Raw genomic sequence first — 13,517 nt, forward strand, 5'->3', positions numbered from 1 at the left:
GTAAAAAGAGAGAATAAAAGAAGGATTAGGGCCAACTCTTCCATAGAGAAACATTTTCTGTCATTAAGTCTTGCATTTAAATTTTTAATGTGACTTAGAATGCCACAGGGAATAAAAAAAATATGTTTGGGAGCTATAAAAAAAAGCATAAGAAAATGGACTAAATGGATTGCAGACAGGATAGTTGTATCAAATCCGTGAATATGTGTTGGCCTTCTATTCATCAGAATGAGAAGTTAAGGTTTAGGTTGGATAAACCTAATCCTGCCTTTGATGTGGTTGTGTTGCAGTATTTAGGGATATTAGCTAAGCCAACAGACAAAAGGAGTATCTAGGTCAACGTTGCACTGAAATCCCTAAAAAAACCCCAAGCATATTTTGAAAAAGTGACCTTTTGTTCACAAGAAAACATTTCATTATATCAGTAATAGCTAATAAATATGTTACAAACAAGGAACAAGAGAGTGTTTTCAACTTGACTGCAAAATACGTGAATATTTTCATGCAGTTCCTTTATGCAGGTTTTGCTGTTGACATTTTCCTTCTCCTTCACTATTGCAGAATGATTCTGGAACAAAGACAAGTCTATTGCCTATAGGATAAATAACAAATTAAAATCACAAAAATAAGCAGTTTCATGTAAAGCATAATTCACATGTGTATGTCTGTAATAAAGAACTGCTTTCAACTGACAGACTGAAGTTGTTTGACGTGTCTAATGACAAAGCATGATTGTTTTTAGCAAAAAAAATGGGAAAAACCTTACCCCTATTTTGCTTTGGGGCTGAAGTGCTTCCTCCAACTCATTGAATTGCCTGCGGCTTAGGGGAATCTGTTGGAGTTTTTGTATTGTTTGGTGTTATCTGTATATGGGATAGTTGTTTTCATCCAGATTAAAATAGTTGTTATTAACCTTATTCTTCATTGTTTCTAAGGTGCTGCCATTGTTTTCTTACTGACTTGTATAAGAAGTGACTATGCAAGGTTATGGTAAGAAGCCTTTGTTGTATTAATTTCATCAGGAAAGGTTTACAGGGCTGATTTCAGGTTAGAAAGTGGTAAATTCTAATTCTAATTTAGCTCATGCTAAATTTAAAAGCCTGCATTCAGTATTGAACATAGGAATATAATGCTTTTCCTACAATGAGATTTTATTTCATAGGCTGCTGTTCATCCACTTTGATGACATTACATATGGTATCATAAACTATAATCTAGTTGTTTATTGGTTTCACATTTTTCTTCAGGCACATTCAATCCATTGCTGAATACATGAAATCTAATCCCTTTGGATGTTCAATAACAAACACTGCCACAGATCATTTAATTTGTCTGACTTTATATAAAAGCTGATGCTAATCAAGGGAAGTAGGAAAAAGAACATTAGGAAACTCTTCCCTCTGCCTCTAGCAATTGAAAAGTTCAGGGCTTATATTTGAATATTGCACAAAATGTCATTTTGTCAGTCTTTTGTAACTGTATTCTGCATTCTTCATCAGAACTTGTTAAAAGTGATACTCCTATAACGTATAAATTTTGGTTTTTCACATAGAAGTGAACACCAATTTAGATCAATGAGTAGTTACAGAATCGTCAAAACAATTAGGTTGGAAAAGACGTTTAAGATCAAGTCCAGCCTTTAACCCAGGTCTGCCAAGGCCACCCCTAAGCCAAATCACTGAGGGCCTTGTCTACGAGGTTTCTAAACACTTCCAGGGACAGTGACCCCACCACATCCCTGGTCAGCCTGTTCCAGTGCCTGAGCACCCTCACTGTGAAGAAATGTTTTCTAATATCCAATCTAAACCTCCACTGACGCAGCTTGAGGCTGTTAACGCTTGTCCTATCTCTTGTTACTTGGGAAAAGAGATCAGCCACCTCCTCACTCCATCTTCCTTTCAGGAAGTTGTAGAGAGCAATAAGGCCTCTCCTGAGCCTTCTCTTCTCCAGACTAAACACCCCCAGTTCCCTCAGCCATTCCTCATAAGACTTGTGCTCCAGGACTTTCACCAGATTTCTTGCCCCTCTCTGGACCCTCTCTAGAACCTCAATGTCTTTCTTGCAGTGAGGGTCCCAGAACTTAACACAAGATTCTAGGTGTAGCCTCACCAGTGCTGAGTACAGGGGGATGATCACTGCCCTGGCCCTGTTGGCCACGCTGTTGCTGATACAGGCCAGGATGTTGTTGGCCTTGGCTGCCTGGGCACAAGTTAGTTCATGTTCAGCTTGACAATCAGCCCCTCTGGATCTTTTTCCACTGAGAAGCTTTCCAGCCACTCTTCCCCAAGCCTGTAGTGTTGCACAGGTTTGTTGTGGCCCAACGGCAGGACCTGGCATTTTGCCTTGTTGAACCTCATACAATTTGCCAAGCCAATCAATCCAGCCCATCCAGATCCCCCTGCAGAACCTTCCTATCCTCTAGCAGATCAACACTCCCACCCAGGTTGGTGTTGTCTGCAAATTTAATAAGGGTACAACCAATCCCCTTATCCAGGTGGTCAGTAAAGATATTAAACACCACTGGCCTTAATATCGAGCTTAGGGACAACACCAGACTGAATGCCAACTAGATATGATGCCATTTTACACCACTCTTTGGGCTCAGCCACCCAGCCAGTTTCCAGCCCAGCGAAGAATCCTCCTATCCAGGTCATGAGCAGCAATTTCCCCAGGAGAATGCTGTGGAAGACAGTGTCAAATGCTTTACTAAACTCCAAATATTCCAATGTCCACAGCCTTTCCCTCATCAACCAGGTGGGTCACAGTGTCATAAAGGGACATCAGGCTGGTCAAGCAGGACCTGCCTTTCATGAACGCATGCTGTCTGTGCCTGATCCTTCTGTTTTCTCTCACATGCTGTATGAGCACACTCAGGATGATCTGCTCCACAACCTTTCCCGGCACTGAGGTCAGGCTGACAGGCCTGTAGTTTCTGGGGTCCTCCTTCCTGTAAAAAGGGTTTCATGTTGGCTGTCCTCCATTCCTGTGGGACCTGTCCACTGTACCAGGACTGCTGATAGATGATGGAGAGTGCCTTAGAGAGCTCCTCTGCCAGCTCCTTCAGCACTCCTGGGTGTAATCCATCAGGCCCCATAGACTTGTGTAAGTCTAAATGGAGCAAGATGTCACTAGCCACTTCTTCCTGGATTGTGGGGACTTCAATCAGCTCCTCATCTCTGCCATCTAATGTGGGGAACTGAGTACTCTGAGGATGGCTGGTGTGACTACTAAAGACTGAGACAAAGGCAACATTAAGTATGTCAGCCTTTTCCTTGTCTTAGGTCACTAAGTTTCCTCTAGTATCCAGTAGTGGATGGAGGTTCTCCTTGGCCTTCGTGTTATTGGTAATATATTTGTAAGAATATTTTTTATTATCTTTATAGCAGCGGCCCGATTTAGTTCCAGGTGTGCCTTTGACTTTCTAATTTACTCCCTGCGTAACCTAACAACATTCTTGTACTCCTGATGGGGCAACAGCCCTTCTTCCACTTCCAGGTCATAGATTCTGTCTTTTTTTTTTTTTTTTCCTGAGTTCCAGCAATATCTCCCTTTAAAAATTCTTTTAAATTATTAGATTATAATTAGAATAATAGAATCATAAAATCACAAAACAGTTAGGTTTGGAAAGGACCTTAAGTTCCTCAAGTTCCAGCCCCCTTGCCATGGGCAGGGACACCTTACACTAAACCGTGTCATCCAAGACTACGTACAAACCTGGCCTTGAACACCACCAGGGATAAGGCATTCATAACTTCCTTGGGCAACCAGTACCTAAAGCGGGCCTACAAGAAATCTGGAGAAAGACTTTTTACAAGGGCATGTAGTGATAGGACAAGAGGTAGTGGCTTTAAGTTGAAAGAGGATAGATTTTGATAAGAAAGAAAATTCTTCACTATGAGTGCGGTGAGACACTGGCCCATCCCTGGCAGTGTTCAAGGCCAGGTTGGACAGGGTTTTGAGTAACCTGGTCTAGTGGAAGATGTCTCCCATGGCAGGAGGTTTGAAACCAGATGATCTTTAAAGTCCCTTACAATCCAAAGCTTTTCGATTCTATAAAATTCTTATATTAAGGCTTTAATGTTCTCCCTCTCTTTCTGTGCCTATTGTCAGTAAAGGTCATGCATCTATACACCAATGTATTATTCTGTATCCTTCTGTTCTTGATGATACTGTATTTTATGAGTAAGAAGGAGCTCACTTCTCTGTCAGGATGACCCTTGCCAATGTCGTTGCTTAAAGGAGTTTCTTGCTCAGCCATGCCCTAGAGGAAAATGGAAAAAAAAAGAAAAAAAAACACTGTTTCTCTTTAATGTCCTTTTCCAGCAGCTCAGCTACTGAGCAATTTCCGTTTATTGTTTCAGTTAGTGACTTCCTGAGTTCAAGTCCATTTTCTTTGGGATTGGCATGGGCTTTCTCCTTCCACCATTGCTATCAGCTCTTTGTCTAGGAAGGCAGACATTAAAATTTCACCTGTTCAGTAGTTAATTCAATGCCTAATTATTTAAAATGATGTATAACACAGGTATTTCCCCAGAGTAAGTCAGGGCAAAACTACAGTATGCAAGTCTACCAGGGCAGATGGGAAGACAGAATACATTTTATCTTTGTCTTCAGTAAAAATGTCTAGTGCTTTAAGTATAGTAGTGACATAATTACATTATTACTCATCTGAGTTATAAGAGATAGAATCATAGAATCTAGAATAGTTAGGGTTGGATAGGACCTTAACATCATCAAGTTCCAGCCCCACTACCGTGGGCAGGGACACCTCACGCTAAACCATGTCAGCCAAGGTCAACCTGCCCTTGAACACTGCCAGGGATGAAGCATTCACAACTTCCCTGGGCAACCCATTCCAATGCCTCACCACCCTTACAGTGAAGAACTTCTTCCTTATATCCAATCTAAACTTCTTCCCCTGTTTAAGTTTTAACCCATTACCCTTTGTCCTATCACTACAGTCCCTGATGAAGAATCCCTCCCCAGCATCCTTATAGGCCCCTTTCAGATCCTGGATAGCTGCTATGAGGTCTCCATGCTGCCTTCTCTTCTCCAGGCTGAACAGCCCCAACTTTCTCAGCCTATCTTCATAGGAGAGGTGCTCCAGTCCCCTGATCACCCTCATGGCCCTCCTCTGGACTTAATTTCTGACAGTTCCATGTCTTTTTTATTTTGAGGACACCAGAACATCAGATGACTTATATTCAGCATTATGCCAAGGCCCTGGACTTAACTGTCATCTGCTTTATACTGCCAATCAATCAATGACAATCGGTCTAAAATTCGCTCTCAGTAAACTTTGATCAACCAACCACAATTAGACTTCTTACTGCTATATTGAGCATAAGAAAATTACCAAATGAATATGGGCAACAAGCACCAAAGGTGCATTTAAAGATATCTGCAATAGGGGAAGTGTTTGCTCTCTGCTGTTTGCTTTGTCCAGTCCTCCCACTTACAACACAAATCAGGACCTATTGAAATGACCTACAGGTCCCTCTTAGATCCCTGACTGCATGCAAATGTTACCTTCAAAAGGAAAATAGATGCAACAGGACCTGAACCTGATCAGGGTGTATACCGAGGGCAGGCTTTCCGGCTTTCCAGTTGTCCTACTAGTGACTAACAGATTGGTAAAAGAAACAAGGAAATTCTGAATGATTGTCCTAGGTTCAGCAGTATCAGTCATTTTTCCGCTTTTTGGTGGCTGGTGCAGTGCTGTGTTTTTGACTTTCAGCCTGGGAACAGTGCTGATAACACCAATGTTTTTAGTTGTTGCTCAGTAATGTTTACTCTGATGAAGGACTCTCTGAGTCTCATGCTCTGCCAGGGAGAAGGGGAAGCCAGGAGGAAGTAGAAACAGGACACCTGACCCAAACTAGCCAAAGAGGTATTCCATACCACAGCACGTCATGCCCAGTATATAAACTGGAGGCAGTTACCCAGAAGGACTAGATCACTGCTCGGGTCGGGGTGGGCATTGGTCGGAGGGTGGTGAGCAGTTGTATTCTCTTCCCTTGTTATTTCCCTTATCATAATTATTATTGGTGGTAGCAATAGTGATTTGTGTTATACCTTAGTTACTGGACTGTTCTTATCTCAACCTGTGGCAGTTGCATTCTTTCAATTCTCCTCCCCATCCCTCTGGGAACAGGGGGAAGAAGGGGGAAGTGAGTGAGTGGCTGCGTGGTTCTGGGTTGCCGGCTGGACTTAAACCATGACAATGATGTAAAGCACAAAGAAATTTAACAGTCTAAGCCAGTGTCTTCTGACACACTGTATCAGTTACCTGGAAGAAATGAGCTTTGCCTCTGGGCTTCATTCAGCTATTAAAACAAAGCCATTTAATTTCTCAGTAAAACGTAATACTAACATTGATTTCAAATGACAGGAAAAGGCTCCAGTAACATTTTTTTCTTTGCTTACTTTGCATTTCAATACTTCTGGCACTTCTAGCAATCTTGAAGAACTGCAATTTATAGGACAGGATAAATTATCTAATAACATTTGAAGCCTTTCTTTGTATCTAAATTTACAGGTGATTTAATTTTTAAAGCATTTACCTGGAAAAGGATGAAATACATTTTACACTGAGTGAAAAATACATCTGCTTAGTATGACTGCCTACATTTCTACTCCGTGTCCTGGAATAACATATGCAGATTTAGGAAAAATATGAAAAAGATTTATTAGCCAGTGCTTGAAAGCTGTATTATCCAAGATGTCACAGCTCATTTCCAGTTAGGTTACATGGACAGAAGCTATGTATTGAGTCAAGAGATGACCACAGCTCATATTGCTCATATTAGGGTAATAACTTCATGCAAGGCAGTAACCTCAGACATACGTACTTCCACCCAATGAACTGAGACCAGAAATGCAACACATGCTATGAAAGCAGTCTAACCCACAGTATAGACTTAGCCTCTGCAGTTTTACCAAACCTTTGCCATCCCTACCCTATCAACATCTCCACATAACTTTTCCCCGTTTCTAGCTGCAGCATGTGTAAAATGGGGTACACAACATACAGGTCATGCACTGATGTATTTCTTTGCATTTGTTGTGTACATAACACATTTGTCAGTGATGAACAAATAATAATATAGAATTATTTACTGTAAGCATTTGTTATGCATAACAATATTATTTTTAAAGGCCTAGAAAGAAGTACAGGAAAGGAAAAACTCACTGATTCCCTTGTTAACTAGATTAGCAAGATTTTCCCACACCTTCTGCACATATTGTGTGTTAGCGCCTTTTCCAAAACGGCAGTCTCACTCTCATTTTTTTGGCCGGGTTTTGTTCCTGAGGGTAGTTGGGGGTCAATTTTTGAACTTGTTTGAACAATTCAGTTGGTTTTGAACTCAAAGGGGAATTTGCCTTTTTTTTTAGTATTTATTTTTTCATCCCATTTAATGGACATTTTTCTCTTTCCCATTATACTGATTTTGCTGAAATTCCCTTGCTGTTCTCTTCCATCAGGGGTAGGATATGAGTGGTCTCATATGAGTGAAATAACTCTTAGGTGACAAGACTTCCAGAAAGATCAGGAGGTGAACAGCAGTAGTAGTGGAAAAGCAAAAGTAAAGAGTATTCCTATTACATATATGTATGTTCAAAGACATTATAGTTGCAAGACTATGTTTCTTTTGGAATCGTGGAGATACAGTAGGATGGCTCCCATGACTGGAGTGTGGTAAAGGTGTGATACAGACCCTTTAAGGACAGGAAAGTGGCTAGAGTGCATGGAATTCTGCCTTTCAATGGATGAGAAGCCAATAGAGAGTTTGTGGGTTAGAATTAAGGAAAGGGCAGGCAAAGGCAACATTATAGTGTATTTATGCTGTAGGCCACCTGACCAAGAATAACAAGCAGATCAGACCCTTTACAAAGAGATCGGAAGAGCTACCGGTTTGAGGTCCTGGTTCTGGATCTCATGGATGTCTTCAACTACTGCAATAACTACTAGAGGGACAACAGAACAGGACATGAGCAGTCTGGGAGGTGTCTGGAGTGTATTGATGATAATTTCCTGTCCAAAGGACAAAGAAGTCAACAAGGACACATACAGTGCTAGACCTCATACACAACAACATTAAGTATGTAAAACCAAAGGCAGCCTTTGCTGCAGTGACAATGAAATGGTGCATCTCAGGAACCTGAGGGCAGGAAGTAGGGTGACAAACAAGCTCATAAGTTTGTATTTCTTTGACGTTTTCAAATATCTGTTTGGAAGAGCTTTTTGGAGTAAGGCTTTTGAGGGAAGGGAGTCCAAAGAAAGTTGTTTAGTATTTGAGGATCACCTCCTCCAAACTCTAGTGCAGTCCATCCCAGTGATCAGAAACACAAGCAAAACTGATAGGAGGCTTGTGTAGATGAGCAAAGTACTATCCAAACTCAGTGGCCAGCCATCTGGAATGATGTTAGGAAAGCTTACCCAAATGGAATTGAATTTGGTCAGCAACATCAAAGACAAAAGAAGGGCTTTTATAAATACCAAAGTGACAAAAAGAAGGTTAGGGAAAATGTGGACCCATTGTTCAGTGAGATGGGGGACCTGGTTGCAGAAAATGTGGGGAAAGCAGCGATAATGAATGCCTTCTTTGCCTCAGTCTTCACTAGCGAGACGAGCCTGCAGGAATCCCATGTGCCAGAGACCAGAGACAAAAGAAAGAGCAAGGAAGACATATTCCTGGTGGAAGAGGATTAGATCAGGAAGTATTTAAGCAAACTGAATATGTATAGCCTTATGGACCCTGGTGGCATGCAACCATGAGTGCTGATGAAGTTGGAAGATGTTACCTTGATAATCCTTGATCATGGTGAACCCTATCTTCAAGAAGGGCAAGGAGGATGACCCAAGGAACTACAGGCCGCTCAGCCCCACCTCTACCCCTGGAAGCTGATGAAGCACCTAATCCTGGAAACCGTTTCCAGGCACATGGAGGACAAGGAAATCATTAGTAGTCAGCATAGCTTCAGCAAAGGGAAGTCATGTTTGACCAACTTGATAAACTGCTACCATGAAACTAGTGGTATATCCAAGGGGTCAGTTGTGCTTCCAGTCCTGTTTAACATCTTCATTAATGATCTGTGTGATGGGGAAGAGGGTAGTCTCAGCAAGTTTGCAGATGACGCGAAACTAGGAAAGTGAATAATTTACCAATTGGTCATGCTGCCACCCAGAGGGACCTTAACAGGCTGAACAACTGCTTTTCATCTGAATTCTGACAGTGATAATAAAGGGATGTTCAAGCTGCTTGTTGGAAAAGATATTGAATTAGACAGATGGGAATTTAAAATTTACCATATTGGAAGAGCTATGGTGTCTCTAAGATGCTTATGCATGGATTTAAGCTATCAAGCAATGACTGGTAAGAGACATGAGGGTTTTATTTTTTTTTATTTTGTCAACACACTTTTCTCTGAACTTCTTAAGAGCACCACAACTATTCTTGTATTAGCATGATAAATCATTTACATGTATTTAAGTTAATATATTATAGAGGTAACTCCTTACCCAATCAGTTTACTCTGTATAATTATCACTGTTTACAAGCCTCATCAGAGAAAATATATTGAAGAATGATGTGTGATGGTTATGTCCTGTCCATCATAAAGCCAATCTGAAAGCTGGATGAAAAAAAAGTTGATTAATGTAGATCTAATGATAATAGTAGTAACTATCTACTTTGAGTAGTTGCTGCAAGCAAATAATTTGTTGAAGATTTGGTGCCGAGTTTACACTGCATGCCATAAAAGCGCTAACAATTGTTAATTTGGTTGGTTGTACTTTTAGATGAACAGAGAGAGAAATAGAGCCAATGTTGAAAAAAAAAAAAGGCATTTAAGAAAGTTTGTAAAGAAGCTACTCAGCAACAGAGTTGGGGCTAACCGAAAGAGGCAGATGGAAAAAATATAATAGCAGAAAATCTTGATAAACTAATTGATGGGAGCTCAAAGCTGAAGCTCCAGTAAAAGTATTTCTTCAATCTTTCCATTTGTTCATGTTGATCATCTCTGTATGCAACCTTTTGGCTCAGCTTTTTTGCCCCATAATGTTGAGAGTGAAGCATCAGCCTTTTGTGAAAGTTACGAGAAGATCCTTCTGTTCTTCTTTCTGTCTCTTGGTAAAATATAATGAGTAGCTGAAGTAGATGTCATTACTGGGTGATTTACTGCTTAACATTGCTAATCCACTTCTATCTACCTCACAGAAGATGTTTAAGACACAACTTACACAACGTTCTTCAGGTATCTCTCTCCCATTCACCATAGACACAGGCTTAGACTGTGTGCTGGTAGATGGGAAATCAGTGATATGCATTTTTCCTATACCAATCTTCATACGGCTAAAGCGCTATTGCTGTTTCATAAGCCTTCTCCCCTTTCCAACAAACTGATGAAACATAAAGGTCATTTTCAGGCTATTTCAACTGTGATAATTTAACATCAAGCTAGTAGAACTTATTTTGTTGCCTTGCAATAAATATTGGGAGTTGAATACTGATAGCCTGCAATGGAGCCATGATTTAGTTTGTCTTTATATTTTCTGCATAATTTTTGTGTCTCTCTACCAAGTCTTACTGCAGGAATATTGAATGCTAAAGAGATGCTTTCCCACAGCCCTGACCCAGTTAACCATGTCAAAAATAATTTGTTGAAGTTCTAGATTCTTCATCTGAGTGTTGGTCAATATTGGAGATCTGAAGGACCTAAAATCGTTCATTATCTGGTAACTGCATTTCATACATTACAGAATTTTCTTTCAGGATTTCTTCTTAATCTGAGTTTCTTTGGGAATGATAATGTGACAGAAGTTCACTGCTTATTGAGATGGTAGCCAAGGAGGTCACAGCAGCTTATGATTCTCGCCCTCTGTCCTTAGTTTTACTCTGTGATATTTTTGTGTTCCAAATACATTGTCTTTTTAATAATTTCCTGCTTTCAGAACTCTAACAGTAAAATATGGAAAATATGATGTCACTGAGGTGTTAGCTTATGCACTTAGTTTTCTACTTCATACTCCTCCCAGGTCTAAATCTAAAGACTGTCAGATGAGATACATCTTCCAGGTTTTCTAATATAGTTGTAACACTTGCAAAAATATGCTTAAGAGCCTATAAGGACTAACAATGACAACACTTGCTTTCCACTGTTCCTAATAACTCGATTTTAAACAGTAACTAATATAAACTGCTTTCTCACCGTAAAAGTCTATATTTCTAAATTTCCTCTGTCTGTTTTAAGATATATAAGTACATACAAACACAGATTCTCTCTGCTGAGCATTTCATTAAACTAAATACTCCACATGACATGATCCTTAAATTTTCAGGCTTTTTTTCCTTTTTATTCATGTTGGAGTTTGGAATTTATTCGTGTTTGTGAATCTTCCACATCTCAGTCAGACTTCATTAACTGTGTCAAAAGATGCTGTGACAAATCCGTAAATCACAACCTGGATGCATGTCTATATTCATTGCCAAATTCTTATGCTGTAAAAATCTCATGGTCAAATACCACTGCATTTTTTGTGTAATCTTGATGTGAAGGAGATGCTATAAGCCAACTGCTGTTTACCTTTGAACCCAGTAAAAAAACTTATCTAGTTAAATATAACATGATTTATACAGTCTTACATTTTGCATGACAATTTACGTTCACTAATTGCACTTCTTATTTTGTTAAATGACTTAGTAAGTGTCAGTTTACTGATTATGATACAGAGGTTTAGCTTATGTACAGAGGGTTGTACAGGTGGGTTGTACAGGGGGGTTAAAAGAATTCCGCTTGCTTAACAAAAGCATTGCTTGCTTATACTCATTCAGCAAATACCTACCATGCTTACCATGCAATACCAGAACATAAGCTACTGACAAGAGGGAGAAACAGTTACATAGTTCCAGTTAAAACCAGCTTTACGGTTTGGGCAATGACCAGACCCCTAGAGAGCATGCGTGATGATAAGAGCTGAAAATTTTAAGCTGAGGAAGACTCACTTACCTCATCTTGAGACCCTTGCCCAATGACCACGAAGAGAAACTGCGCATGTGCGAAGGACCTTTTAGCTCATTATAATACAAAGCGGATAAGTCATGAATATATATAGGCGTGTTGAGCAACTCAATGCATATGTATAACTTTAGAAGATAAATGCAGAGGGAAATGACACTGAGATGTGCATGCTTTGGAGGAGCAATCCCCATGCATGAATAAAGTATACCTACCTTACAATTTTAACGAGTTGTGGCATCTATCTGCATATCAATTACAAGTGTACCAAAAAATAGTTATTACTATAAAAAATCAAATTGACACAAAGGACTTACATAAATCATTTATTTACTTATATTTTAATTTAATAATCCTTTAACCAGTCACCGAAAATACACCCTACAGCCTACCACACACACTTACATCTTGTTTGACAGTGAAAGGCATATTTATGAAAAATAATGCAAAAATGACACTATAGCACTCATAAGAATTTTTTTTTCTTCTCAAAATTCTTTCATTGTCCATGTTACTATAGTATTTATTTGTCTTTGAATCAAGGTAGATAATATATTGATTTCTACATGTAGATACTACTAAATAACTGCTGTACTACAGAAAACAAGATCAGTAAAGTGTGTTTAAAGATACTCTATATTTAAAGAGGTGTGGTTTTGGCAGTGATGTGATGATGTCCTGTTTCCATAATTTGAGTCTGGCTTCTGGGAAAGCTGTGTTTGACTGTTGCATATACTTGCTATAGTTTTCACTTACCTTAATTGGTAGTAATTGTGTCATTCCTACACTACATAGGCAATCGATGACCCTAATCTAATCCAGTATTTCTTTACTAGAAATTAAGACCTTGCCTACAGCAAAACAGAGGATTTTGTTCTGCAAGCATCATTTTGAGGTGCCATAAGTACTCTGGGTCCATCTTTCTATTCTTTGGCTATACCTAAGCCAAGTAGGCTGACATTTATACCTCACTGACCACCAGTGTTTTAATGTGGATATGCGCTAAGAAGAGCAACTTTTTTCTCCACTTTAGAACAGATAGAGTCATTTATATATATATATGTATATATAAAGAGAGAGAGAGAAATTAACTAACAAAGTAGCTTGTGTTGTGCTTAGTTTTTTTCTGCCAGATGAAGATTTAGAGAACTATTTTTTTAAAGGATTCTATTAGATGATTATTTGCAAAGGTTGGTTGTAGAATTCATGTCAAGTATTGAGAAACTGGAAAAACACTTGGCATACAGCAAATTAGACATCTTTTTGAAGTGCTTATAGTGTGCATTTAATTGCCAATACAGTTCTTTAGCAATTCTAATCTATCTGCTAAATAGCAATATTCAGGATTTTTGAGTTTTAAGCACAGCATTTTCTGAACAGCTGGAAATGTTTTCTAGCTTATGGTGTATTTATATGTTTTTAAGCTGATTGCTGTGCAAAGTCAAATTCGTCTTAAACCTTTAGAATGAAATAAGACACAAAATACAAGATCAGGATTT

This window comes from Pezoporus flaviventris, unplaced genomic scaffold, assembly GCF_033815535.1.
Source record: "Pezoporus flaviventris isolate CSIRO_AGI_PZ_B2104156 unplaced genomic scaffold, CSIRO_AGI_Pfla_v1 ptg000050l, whole genome shotgun sequence".
Taxonomy (NCBI): Eukaryota; Metazoa; Chordata; class Aves; order Psittaciformes; family Psittacidae; genus Pezoporus; species Pezoporus flaviventris.